This window comes from Canis aureus, chromosome 20, assembly GCF_053574225.1.
Source record: "Canis aureus isolate CA01 chromosome 20, VMU_Caureus_v.1.0, whole genome shotgun sequence".
Classification (NCBI taxonomy): domain Eukaryota; kingdom Metazoa; phylum Chordata; class Mammalia; order Carnivora; family Canidae; genus Canis; species Canis aureus.
Window position 1 is genome coordinate 5,888,639 of NC_135630.1, and position 13,361 is coordinate 5,901,999.

A 13,361-nucleotide genomic window follows, 5' to 3' on the forward strand; every position below is an offset into this window, starting at 1 on the left:
CTGCCTGTGAGCTCCCGGGGCGTGTGGCCAAGGAGCTGCCTGGACCCACGCATCTGGGCGGGTGAGCAGGTGCACCCACCGGAGGGTGATGAGGTCGGACAGGTGAGCAGGTGCACCCACTGGAGCTGATGGAGTGGGACAGGTGAGCAGGGGCGCCCACCGGAGTGGATGGGGTGGGACAGCCCGGGGCAGGAGGCGGACCCGCAGGGGGAGCGCAGGCCGACAGGTCACCGAGCAGGAGCCCAGGTAAGGCCTGCAAGGTGCCGCCCCTGTGACCCTGGTGCCCCCCCCCCCGTCCCTGCGGCCCAGCTGTGACCCTGGGGAGCACCAGGAGGACCGTACCCAACCCTGGGAGCACCGGGAGGACCGAGGGCAGAGGCCCCCCCCCCCACAGCTGACGGTGCCCTAGGGGGCAGGGGGATGGGGGGCGGGTGCAGAAGGCAGGGGTGGCCCCCCTGCCCTTCTTGCCCTCCCTGCTCCCCCCGCCCCACTGCTCCCAGGGACTGGGGGGCCCCGGGCCCCTGTGCACCCAGGAGGCTCCGAGGCCATTCCGCTGTGCCCCACACGCCAGCGCCTCTCCAAACACTGGTGACTTTTCTAGAAGAGCAGGTAGAGGCCGCGCTCTGCACATTTTGCTTTGATTGAACATCAAGGGCAACACTCCGGGGCCCTGAGGCCGCAGTGACTGTGGCTGGACGTGCTCGGGCTAAGACAGGACCTAGCAGCATCCCACAACCCGAGCAGGTAGCAGGTGTGAACAAAGATTTTGACCACTTTGCATAAAAGGCTTTGCGACATACAGTATTTAACGCAATACTTGTTCAGGGGAAGCTACTCCATTTGGTTCTGGAACTTGGCGAGGTCCCATGGATGCCTTGACTCCAGTGGGTTTTCTTGGCATTATCGCATTTCTAGGCAGAACCTTGTTTATGGAAACACTAAATCTCTTTATTTGGAAGAACTCACAGCAGCAGAAATCTCACCGAATCGAAACTGAATATGTTAGGTCGGAGTCTAACAAACCTCCACGCGGGGACTCCAGAGGCCCCCCGGCTCCGCGGGGGTGAGGGAACATTGGTAGAGGCAACACGGACGCCTGAGCCCACTCATCATTCGAGTGGCGCCCCGTCCCTCAGAGTTCACTGTCCTTTTGCAAGAGGCCGGGCCCAGGGGCGCTTTGGAAGGCCTGCTCGGGCCGCGGGAGGGGCCGGTACACTGGGAGCCGGGCACTTTGCCTCCTTACCACGACCGCGTGGGCTGCTTCTTGCTCAGAGGAGTGGACACGAGGATGAGGCCGCGTCCGGAAGACTCCGGGCGCTGGAGGGGAGCTCCGACACGGGTCGACGCAGGCCGCGGACGGCGGGGGCAGCAGGTTGGGACATGGGAGGGTTTGTTGGGTTTGCTTGGTTTGGTTTGTTTGCTTGGGCTCCACGCACAACATGGAGCCCTACGGGGGCTTGAACTCAGGACCGTGAGAGCAAGACCTGAGCTGAGGTCAGGAGTCTGATGCTCAACTGCTGAGCACCCAGGGGTCCTGGGAGATGACAAGTCTGTGGACCCAACATTACCTACTTTGCCGTGTCGCCTGGGAACCTACTGGTTGGAGTCACCCCCGACCTCACGGAAAACCTGCGAGCGTCTTGTTCCTCGCTCAATGTCCGAGTGGCTTAAAATAAATATTGTAGCTGTTTTGAATTTTCCCCTTTCTTGTAGTTAATTAGAAGGATCTGATGGAGGAGAGTGCTCATTTGCATAAAACGGGCTCTGGTCCTTAACCTGGTTCTGTCACTAATGTGCTCTGGGATGCTGAGCCTATTAGCCTCTCCGAACGCCCTTTTGTTTCTTTCCACGTGTAATAGAAGAGGCCACAAGCCTGTCTTGCAAGGTTAAAGTGAGAACTAAAAATAGCGTGTGGCTGAAGGCTCCGCGGATACCTTGAGCGCAAACACTACATTTCTTCCCCGTAAGGCTGCCTTTCCCTTGCAATCCCGGAAGGACAGTCACGGTGGGGAGCAGGCCTTGGGGCATCCTCAGGGGCCCTGCAGGCCTCCTCAGCCACAGCCCACACCTCGAGGCCCGAGGCTGACTCATTCTCTCAGGGGACCTGGGAGCAGCAGAAACGGCCTTGGGTCTCCGCCAACTAGAGCAGATCCTTTCCAGAGCCGCCGAGGCCCAAGGCGTCTCCCTGGACTCGGACCAGCCGTGAGTGGACGAGGCCCGGCCTCGCGGTAGTTTCCAGAGAACTCAGCCAGGGGCCTCCCAGGCCTGTGATGCTGGTCCCTTCTTCCTCAGAGCTATTTCTGTTAAGTCATCAAGGCATTTTGAAGCAGAAAGTCCTCACGGAGAGGATGTTTCCCACCCGTATTCCCGCCCGTAACACATCGGCCAGGCTCAGAGTCCTCTGCACACTCTACCCCCTAAGCCTTCACGAATTACCGCTCAAGCCGGAAGCAGCGATGATTTATTTGTTCGCATTCCTTAATTGAATGTCTTTTGAGATGAAAAAAAAAAATCAATAGCTATCCCAGCAGCCATCTAATACATTCTAGAATTAACTGCAGCCTCTCTCATTTGCATGGTTAAAAGCACTTTCAGAAACCATAGGGATAAGGAGAAAAAATAACTGGGGACTTACCATGGGTTGACGCGTACATTCATTTTGGTGCTTGTCTTCGGGATGGTCAGAGTTTCTGAGACAATATTTTTAGTAGATGTGTCAATTCCTTTACTTTATGGCCAACGTCTTGGCAAAATATAGTTCACGTGACCCAGTGTGAGGCTGCAAAACGTGTTAATGGCCCATCTAAGGTCAAGCTGGCTCCCCCATGAAAAGGGATCAATCCTGCTCCTCGGGACACGGAGCGTGCTCCTGGGGGAGGAGCAGGGAGGGTGACCCCGTCCTCCTCCGTGGGGTGTCCTCTGGAAGGCCGCCGAGGCTTATTCTGTTCTTCAGATCGTCCTTTCAAGTTTTTCCTTTTTCTTTTCTTTTCCACGTGGCTACTTCAAAGGGGGGTGAAGGCGGGTAGCCTGTGGATTGGCGGGGCCCCTGGAGCCTCTGGGAGCCCTAGGAGGACCCGGATGGGGCTGTGAGTAAGGAAGGCGTTGGCCAGCTCCTCTCGCCTGCGTGGAAGCTCTTGCCTGGAGTTGGTTTCGTCTTTTCCTGCTTCCGGGGCCAAGGTCTGAGTGTGGGTCTGTAACGATGATTCCCAAAATGCGGCCCGCAGGCCAGCTGCGTCTGCATCATCAAAGCACTGGTAAAAATGCAAGTTCTCAGGCCCCATCCAGGCCCGCGGAACCACAGCTCTGGGGGGGAGCCCAGGAGGTCCTAACAGGCCTACAAGAGGACGCGTTTGCAGGCCAAAGTCGGAGAGCCACCGGCCTGGGAGGCTCAGCCTACTTCTAGGCTCAGCGTTGATTGAACTGAGGGGGCCGGGCCTACGCAGCTCCCCAGGGGGCACCGGGCCCAGGGACCCTGTACCCCTCAGCCCTGCAGCGCCCCGAGGACCTGCTGTGGAATCGGACTCCCGCCCCATCTGCTTCTTGCAGGCGGTGTGGACACCAGCCCTGTGTTCCAGAGCCAGGCCCCGTCCGGCCACTGTCCCCGGCCCAGCCACAGCCTCCCGCCCACCACCCCGGTGGCTCTTGCAGCACCTGGTGCTCTGCGGACAGCGGAGGCGGCACCCTGGCGCTCAGGCCCCCCGGACGGCTCTGGCCGCAGGACCCGTTCGGATTTCTCAGACTTGAGACTTCCTATCACTGTGTATTTAAGAGGGGCCGCGAAGTGAGCACGTGAGGCCCTGGAACTACAACAGCTCTTTGTTTGGGAGCTGAGGCCGTGGGAAGGAGGGGGCCTACGGAGAGAGACCTGGGGTGGATCCCGGCTCTAGCACCTGCCAGGCCGGCAGCCGGGGGCAAGGGGCCCAACTTCAGCTCGTCAGCTGCATACAGGGATAATACTATCTACGACCCGGATGGAGCTGACATGATTGATGCTTAATGGTGATTTTTATTAAATGGTGTTAATGAAATGATAGAGCCAAGGTTTTTCAAGTTGGAAGTCTTTTCTGTTGGGGGATGAATCAGATATTTTGATGTGTTTTCTCACTTTGGTTTTATTTCTGCGATATCATGTTTTAGGGCTAATATTAATATTCTTCTTCTGTCAGTGAGCACATACGTGTACCGGGCCCCAAAGGTGATGGGGTGTAAGGAAAAGGCCAGAATAGGAAGTAGCAGGCGCTGGGAGGGGCCGACCCGCTCCGAGGCTGGACGGCTGTGCCCAAGTGCTGACTGTTCTGTCTCCCGACTGAGAGCAGGAGTGCGGCCCCTCATCCCCCCCGCAGCTTGCCTCCCTGGGTAGGGGGCGCCCGACCAAAGGCGAGGGTGGACCGGAGCCTCATTCTGGCCCCTGCCAGCTGTGTGGCCCGGGGGGGGGTTGCTTAGCCCTTGAGACTTATTTTCATCATCCGTAAAGATAGACTAACGCCTAGCTCGGCTCTGCTGTGAGGCTGGGGATCCCTGTAACCCCAGTCTCCTGCCGTGGTGGGGGAGGGTCACAGATAACGGGGAGAGGATGCCTTTCTCTGCTTGGGAGGCCTCCTAGGATGCCTTCTGCCTGCAGACGTGCCTTCCTAATCCTGCACCCGTGCCAAAGTGAAAACTCCCTTCATCATGAGCCCCCTCCTCTCGCCTTGTGGGCATGCACAGGTGGCAGGAGCGCGCCGAGGGGATGCACAAGACGTGCAAGATGTGCAGAATGTGCAAGGAGATGTGCAAGACTCTCATGCAGATGACTGACAGTTGCTGTCAAATGTTGCCGGTTCACAGGTCACGGCCGCGGGGACACCCTCGCTGCTCGTTCAGGCGCCCGCCGAGCGCACTGCGGGCCGGGTGCAGGCTGAGCAGAGGGGCGCAGGGGGGCGAGAGGGCGCTCTGTGCTCGGGGCAAGCAGCCTGGGCAAGGAGGGCACCGCTGCGTGGTGAAGGTGGCTGGTTCTCACAAAGCGACGCGAATAATTGTTCCTGAGACACCTCGGGAGAAATGCAAGGGTCACCGAGCCTCAGCTTTGTCATCTGCGAGACAGAGACACAGCGTGTCCTGTGCGTCCGCGGCCGAGGACGCAGCGCGGAAGCCGCAGGCAGCCCACGGGGGGCCCAGGGGCTCTCCCCACGTCCCTCCCGGCCGCGTACTCCCCATGAGTCCATTTCCCTGTTCTCTCCCAGAAAAGCAACACTTTAAATCTGTGAAGCATAAAAATGTATTATCTGCCCCTGACACGTGAGCCTGTGGCCACAAAGGAAAGGCCACCCCCGGGGGGAGCTGCCTGTGGCCAGGCCACCCCGTTGGGCAGGAGGCACCGCGGCCGAGCCCAGCGTGACCTCGCGACAGCCGCCCGGGTGTGGATCGGCCCGGCCGGCCGCAGAGTTAGGCCCCGAGCCCGCGGAGCCCCGGCCCCGCTGCACCCCGCTCTAGCTACCTCGTCCCGTCTTCTTGGAATGCCGCAGAGGGGAACTTGCATTCTTTCTTTTTTTTTCCTTGAAAGACGGTAAGTTACTGTTTTCCTTCACGGTGACGTTATCCATCCCGCACGGCGGCGAGGGCCACGTTGCCTGCGTCTGGGTCCCCCTCGCGCCCCGCACACAGGCCCAGTGGGGCGGCCGCGGGACGCCTGGCCTGGGGCTCGCTGCCCGGTCGGTGGGCCGAGGGGCCTCCGGGCCGCCGCCTCGTTTGCTCGCCGGACCCGTGCCGGGAAGGCCGCGCTGGGGGTCATGGGGCGGCAGGGGAGTCCGGCCGCTCTCCCCGGGCCTCCGCGGCGCTAGCAGGCGGCTCCCTAAGCCCGACGGAGCGCCACGTTCCCGAGGACGCGGCAACGGCCCGCTCCTCACACTCACCCTTCCGGGCACTACTGTCCCCGTTCTGCAGAGGAGGGAAGGAGCCTCGAAGGTCCGCCACCGGCAAACGGAAGGACGAGGATCCGTCCCAGATTCTGACCCTACACTCAGGGCATTTCTTGCTCCACACCAGCTCTTATGGTGAAAACTTGATGCTCTGTCTTCATGGGACCAAAAACTGCGGAACGCCGAGAACGCCCGCTTCGCCTGCTCCTCTCCGGAGCGCGGATCACCGTCTGCCTCACACTGTGGCTACCGAGGCACACGCAGCAGTTCTCCTGTCGGCCTACGTGAAGCACACGCTCGCGCTCGCACGCGCACTCACGCGCACGCACGCGCCAGCCACCCGCCGCATGTCTCCCAGCACCGGCCGCGGGCCCCCCCTCATGCTCCCCAGCACGGGCCGCGGGCCCCCCTCATGCTCCCCAGCACGGGCCGCGGGCCCCCCCCTCATGCTCCCCAGCACCGGCCGCGGGCCCCCCCTCATGCTCCCCAGCACGGGCCGCGGGCCCCCCCTCATGCTCCCCAGCACCGGCCGCGGGCCCCCCCTCATGCTCCCCAGCACGGGCCGCGGGCCCCCCCTCATGCTCCCCAGCACGGGCCGCGGGCCCCCCTCATGCTCCCCAGCACGGGCCGCGGGCCCCCCCTCATGCTCCCCAGCACCGGCCGCGGGCCCCCCCTCATGCTCCCCAGCACGGGCCGCGGGCCCCCCTCATGCTCCCCAGCACGGGCCGCGGGCCCCCCTCATGCTCCCCAGCACGGGCCGCGGGCCCCCCCTCATGCTCCCCAGCACCGGCCGCGGGCCCCCCTCATGCTCCCCAGCACCGGCCGCGGGCCCCCCTCATGCTCCCCAGCACGGGCCGCGGGCCCCCCCTCATGCTCCCCAGCACCGGCCGCGGGCCCCCCCTCATGCTCCCCAGCACGGGCCGCGGGCCCCCCTCATGCTCCCCAGCACGGGCCGCGGCGCCGCGCACTCGCCCCGTGTTCACCGAATACATAGGGAGCCGAGCGCCTCCGGCTCACGCCCGGCCTTGCGTCCCGGTCACGCCAGCACACCACCCCACTCTGCTTTTGTGTCTTCCGGAGCCCGTGGTTTAAAAATGAGTTTTTACACCTGTCTGTATTCCCAAAACGCTTGAGGTGGTGCATTGCTCAACTTAGCGTGTTCCTGGTTTCACTGACTCACCTGCAGGGATCAGCGAGGCCACGCACCGGTGTGAATAAAGAAGTGGGAGGGCACAGGCATTTTATAACGTATCAAGAGACAAGCAGTGAAAAACAAAAAAAAAGAGACAAGCAGTGACACATCAAAAATTTTAGATGCAAATGAAATGATCTTTTAAATAAATCGATTCACGAGAGTATATGTTGCCATCGTTTCCAAGCCACAGTCTCAAAGAAAATTAATGCAGTTGAGGGACCTACCCGGGAACAAGACCTCAAGGTTCCTCGTCATGGCGAGGTGGTCCTGGGGCTCCTCACACCACCGCACCGGCCCTCAAGCGACTCCCTCTGCGTCGCCCGTGGTTCTGCATGTGCAGTCGGGGGCCGCAGCCGTCCAGGCCCCTTAGACAGACTTGCCCCTTGGAGACGCGTGAGGCTGAGTCCCCGTGGCCCCCAGGGGACCAGCGCCAGGCACAGCCCCGTGGCCGGCGGGCACAGGGAGCGCTCATGCCGACAGCGAGTGCTGGTGGATGCGCTCCCAGAACCCAGCAGCCCAAGGAACGGGCCCAGATGGGCTCCCGCAGGCAGCGCTGCAGGTGGGCCGCACGCTTGGAGCCCCAGAACCCCGCCCCTCCGGGCAGCTAGGCCACGCTTTCGGGGCGGCCCACGGCTCCTCCTGCGCGACAGCGCCTCTCACCCGGACCACGTCGTCGGCCGAAGGGCACCTGGCTGTTGGTGCCCTTAGGGTGGTCAGGACCAGGGAAGGGGACGTGGCACTAGTAGCGTCGGGTGGGGCCGGGGTGCTGGGCGGGGGGTGCTGGGCAGGGCGTGCTGGGCTGGGGTGCTGGGCCGGGGGTGCTGGGCGGGGCGTGCTGGGCCGGGGGTGCTGGGCGGGGCGTGCTGAGCTGGGGTGCTGGGCCGGGGGTGCTGGGTGGGGGGTGCTGGGCAGGGCGTGCTGAGCTGGGGTGCTGGGCCGGGGGTGCTGGGCGGGGCGTGCTGAGCTGGGGTGCTGGGCCGGGGGTGCTGGGTGGGGGGTGCTGGGCAGGGCGTGCTGAGCTGGGGTGCTGGGCGGGGCGTGCTGAGCTGGGGTGCTGGGCGGGGCGTGCTGGGCTGGGGTGCTGGGCCGGGGGTGCTGGGTGGGGGGTGCTGGGCGGGGCGTGCTGGGCCGGGGGTGCTGAGCGGGGCGTGCTGAGCTGGGGTGCTGGGCCGGGGGTGCTGGGCGGGGGGTGCTGGGCAGGGCATGCTGGGCTGGGGTGCTGGGCCGGGGGTGCTGGGCGGGGCGTGCTGGGCCGGGGGTGCTGGGCGGGGCGTGCTGGGCTGGGGTGCTGGGCCGGGGGTGCTGGGCGGGGCGTGCTGGGCCGGGGGTGCTGGGTGGGGGGTGCTGGGCCGGGCGTGCTGGTCCGCCCCACCACCAAGCGTCGCAGCCCTGAGGGCCAGTCATGCTGAGGCCAAGAAACTGGTTCCCAGGACGAGGGTAAAGTCCCGAACGTGCCCCGTGCACGGACTCTTAGGTGGTTTTCCTTTTGTAAAAGGAAACTTCAAGATCCTTGAATGAAAGTTGCTGTGTCAGTTTTTTGGTTTCGGATCATGTTGCTCCGAGTCCCCGGCCCGGGGAAGCGTGGCTGCCTGGGTCCGACTCAGCTCCTTCCCACATTGCAAGGCGTCATCTTTGCTTTCCTTGGAATTGGCCTTCTTAAAAAATCTTTTTTTCTCCTTAAAATACTTTATATGTTAAAAGTTTGGCCTTAAACCGCCTAGTTATCTAAGTCATTTCTGGCATAGTTACCAGGATTTTATTTATTTACTCATGAGAGACACCGAGAGAGGCAGAGACCCAGGCAGAGGGAGAAGCAGGCTCCATGCAGGAGCCCAACGCGAGACTCGATCCGGGGACCCGGGGTCACGCCCTGGGCTGGAGGCAGACGCTCACCCGCTGAGCCACCAGGTGCCCCCAGTTACCAGGATCTTAAAGAGAACTTTTCAAGCTGATTTTATAACTAAAGGGTACTTATTTTCCTGAAGCCAAGGAGCCAGGGGAGCTTTTAACAGTGACCCTGTGGCTGGCTGGCCGGTGGCTCACCCGCAAGCGTGACATGCTACAGACCCAGGCATGCAGAGTCTTTCGCTGGCTCTTCTCTTCCTTTTGCTCCTGGAAAATCCTCTTTCGCGGCCCCTTGGAATTCACACAGAGAATGACAAAGAAGGGAAAAGAAACAATTTCCAAAGTAGACACTCACAAAGAACCGTATTTATTTTTTCTGGAACCATCTAGGAAGAAAAACAACCACACAGACAAGACCATTTGACACCAAAAGCCTGCTTCTGATTTAAGTCACTTCCTTTCCGCGAGCCTGTCAAAGCTCAACCGCGTCCCATCAGGTGGGTCTAAAGGCCCAACGGGTCCAGTAGGCGTTTTTGGAACTCGTTGGACTTTAGCAGGATTGAGAAAATCTCAAATGTGTCAGAAATCTGGGCGGTCGGGGGCATGGAGAAATGGAGCGGACCCATGGCAAGCTGGCTGCGTACCAGGTAGCTGGGAACGTTGTCCCCGTGGGAAGATGATGGAGCTCAGGCCGAGGATGGGGGGTTAAGCCCCCCACCGAGGGGCGGGCAGAGAAACAGAATTTGTGCACGAGAGCACTTCCTTGGGCAGCGACCCGGCAGCCTCGCAGGGAGAGCGGGCACCAGCGCTGGGGCAGATCGCTGTGGCTCGGTGGGGACAAGGTGGGGCCCCAGGGGCGGCAGGTGCAGCTTCCGGAGCCTCAAGGGGGGACTGGGCCCAGGCGGCTCCGGGATGGTGCCGCCTTACCCTACAAGGAGGCTGCGGGGCGCAGAGGGACTGTCAGGGGAGGTGCAGGCAGCAGAGGGCCTTGGAGGAAGACACTAAAGACGACATACCTCGCTAGGTAGGATTTTGCGATGGCTTCTTTGTTCCCTTTGCGCTGCGGCCGGTGGTGGTCACTACGCGCAATTTTGTTATTCTCTAGTCATAAGATTAGGTGACTTCAAAAATACACCGTCGTGCTCCGGCTGAGTGTGCTCCCCCTCCTGGCCTGGTGGGGTTCCCGGAAAGGGGTTGGGGGTGGGGGAAAGTGCTGTCGGGTCAGGGAAGCGCGGCTGGTCCCCAGGCTTGCGTGGCTCGTGCCCCCCCCGCCCCCCCCCCCCCCCCCCGCAGGCTGGCACTCGATGAGAAGACAAAGTGGCTCAGGGCGACCCACAGGTGGTGGAGGCCCGAGGCTCCTCGGGGGGGCACGTGGCAAGCGGGGGACCTAGCCCGTGTCCAAAACCAGGACCACGTGCCCCCGGAACACCGGTCACGGCTGCTGTGAGGAAAGTGAGCCTGCGAATGCTGGATTATGATTTTTTTTAAAGGACATTTTTAAAAAATTGCTGCTGCTAAGTTAGGGTGCCAGCGACAAGCGCGGGGCTTGGGCTCCAGCGGGGGAGCTCGGGGCCTCGGTGACGTCCCCCGTGGCCAGGCCGGCATCTGGGGGTCCCCGGCCGTGGCCTCGCGCTGGGCCCGGGTGTCCCCAGGTCACGGGGGCATCCGCGGGGAGCCCTGAGCCGCAGCCGTAGCCTCAGGCCGCATCTTCCAGGGCCCCAGGCCAGGGGCTGAGCACCTGCAGGGAGGGGGGGGGGACCCAGGCCGTGCCCCGGGGTCAGGATCGAAGCCTGAGTCGGGGTCCCCGCAACTCCCTGGGCCTGGGTCTCTGCCTCTCTCCCCGCTTCTCAGGAATAAATAGATAACAGCTTAAAAGAAAATCCGATTTTCTCAGTCGCCTTAGCTTCATTCCACCGGGGTTTCCTCACCCAGAGGCGCTCCTGCGGGCTCCTGCTGCAGTTCCCGACTCGCAGTTCGCATGTCCGAAGCCCAATGGACACATAACCTTTCCCACACGAACAGATGAATTAACACGCAAAGCGTGTTCCTCCTGAACCTTCTGGCATCGTTCCAGGGAGACGTTCGTCAGGTTCAAATTGCAGTTCGAACCGGGGAGTGGCCGTGTCCCCAGTGCGCCCTTCCCACCTGGTGGGGGTCCCCGGTGTCCAGGTCCCTGGTGTCCGCCTGGCGGGCCACAAGTTCGCAGGTACCTGCTCAGGGCAGGCAGGTCTCTAACCCCACGACCTGTGAAAATAGCTTCTGGACAGAGTTCCTGTTTCCAAGTCAGCGCTCAGCTGAGCCCGCCCGGCCCACCTTCTGCAGCGGGCACCTGCTGTGGCCTCGTGGCTCCGACGGCCGGTCCCTCCCTCCACCTCCCGTCCTGGAACTGCTGCACCCCACGGCCCAGAGGCAGCGGCCCCCGGCTGGGCCCCGGAGGCTGCAGGCCGCTCCTGCTGAGCTGCTCAGGGCTGTGAAAGTGTGGGCGCCTGGTGCTCAGGCCATGACCTCGGTCCCGGGACGGGGGTGCCCTGGGGCTCCCAGCTGGGCGGGAAGCCTCTGCTCCCTCACCCTCTTCCCCTCCCCTTGCTCTGTGCTGCCTGGCTCTCTCTCAGACAAGTAGATAGATAGATAGATGATAGATAATTGATAGATGATAGATAATAGACAGATGATAGATAATAGATGATAGGTAGATAGATGATAGATACACATATAGATGACCGATAGTAGATAGATGATAGATAATAGATGATAGATTGATGATAAATAAAATCTTTTTTTTTTTTTTTTTTAATGTGCAGTTTTGGGTCTACCTTCAGGATTGCCAGCCCCAGGGTGCTCCAGATCTTTCGCGTTGCCCAGCTGCAGACAGCACATACCAGCCCCAACTCTGACTCTCCAGTCGGGGCCTTCGTTCATTTATTCCAGCAACCCCAATGGGACATTGCGCGACGGCAGCTTCAGGGATGCCTTAGCTAAAGCACGTGGATCTTACTGACATTCTTGAAGATGGAAAAGGTTTTGTAGGAAGAAAATCATTAAAAAATAAAAACCCTGCAAATAGTTAAAGTTCGGTAAATGTTTTTGCAGTTTGTTCTGGCGCACTGTAGGCAGTTCATTTTAAAATCAATCAAATAGAACTATAATCATTCTTTAAGAGATGATTGACGGAATCAAAATACGAAGGGAAGCAGGACGCCGTGGTGACTCGGGCTGTAAAGTATGCGGGTCTTAATCTAGGGCCGAGAATCCAAGTCCCGCTTACAGTTCAGGCCATATTGGTCTATACCCTGGGTGGGGGGCCTACTTACTTTAAAAAAAAAAAATTGATGGAGAAAAGCTACAGCGTTCATGGAATATGCTGAGCCCATACGTTTGAAGTGTTTTGTGCAAGTTTCAAGCCATTGTGCGTTAAGGAGGGAGACGATCTCCAGCAGGAAAGGAAAGCTGATCAGGCTCGTGGAACGTTGTCAATCGCAGGCGACAGTGGAAGGAGACAGAGCTCAGTAAATTGCAAAAGGCATGTGTTTGGGTCAGAAGACCAGCTGGCGTCTGGGTGCGACGGTTATTAGCTGTGCGGCCCGTGGGGGCCTCAGCTCCACCTGTTTTACAAGAGCCTGGAGGTAAGAGATGCCCGGCCTTGCTTCTCCTGGGGGAGTCACTCACTCGGCATCCTCGGCATCACCTCTGGGGCCCAGGACCGTCCCCTTGGACCCTTCCAGATGGTTCTTTCCCCAGACTTGATGATGTCCCCACTTGCACAGAGTCCTCCCCGGAGCTCCCTCCCCGCAGCTGCCCCCTGCCTGGTGCTCCCGGGAGGGCTCCGGCGTGTCCGGCCCACCCCACGGGCACCTGCCTGGGGAGGCCCCTCCGGGAGCAGGGCCCTGTCCCCAGGCCTGAGCTGGCCACTTGCAGGGCCGTTGCCGCCGTGCCTGCCTCTCGGGAATGTCACCTTCAAGGCCTGGCGTTCAGCACCTTGAAACTGTTGTCTTACCTGTTTGGTACAGTTTTCTGATTTCTGTTGTTTAAAGGAGTAAAATAAACCTGGTTCCTGATACTCCACCTTGGCTGCAGTGACCATTCATTATTTTTTAACTAGTTTTTTCTTTTTTACAGTGAAATCTATCACATCACACATACAAAAGAGCATTAAAAATATATATATATATTTAATAATAAAACAACTGCCCTTTTACACAACAGCCAACTTGTAAATAAGAACATTGACAGTTTATTAGAATTTCCCTTTATACCTCTTCTCAATTCCACTTCTTCCTTTCTCTCCAGGAAAAACAATTCTCCTGAATTTGATGTCTATTCTTTGATTCTTTCTATTTTTGCCACCACCAATGTTTGCATGTTTAAAGAATACGTTTTTCAGTTTTGCCTGATTCTGTATTTTCTGTAAATACAACTGTAGTTTA

General features: G+C 60.0%; 1 long non-coding RNA gene across 2 annotated transcripts in view; it reads left to right on the forward strand.

Annotated features, from left to right (window-relative positions):
* Positions 1-12,999, forward strand: part of LOC144291412 (uncharacterized) — a 40,318-nt gene extending 27,319 nt beyond the window's left edge. Inside the window, exons 2-3 of one of the 2 annotated variants that reach the window (XR_013358668.1) lie at positions 9,328-9,434; positions 11,739-12,999. This is a non-coding gene — a long non-coding RNA (uncharacterized LOC144291412). The remainder of the gene's footprint in view (positions 1-9,327; positions 9,435-11,738) is intronic. The other variant, XR_013358669.1, reaches the window with a different exon arrangement.
* The last annotated feature ends 362 nt before the right edge of the window (positions 13,000-13,361 follow it).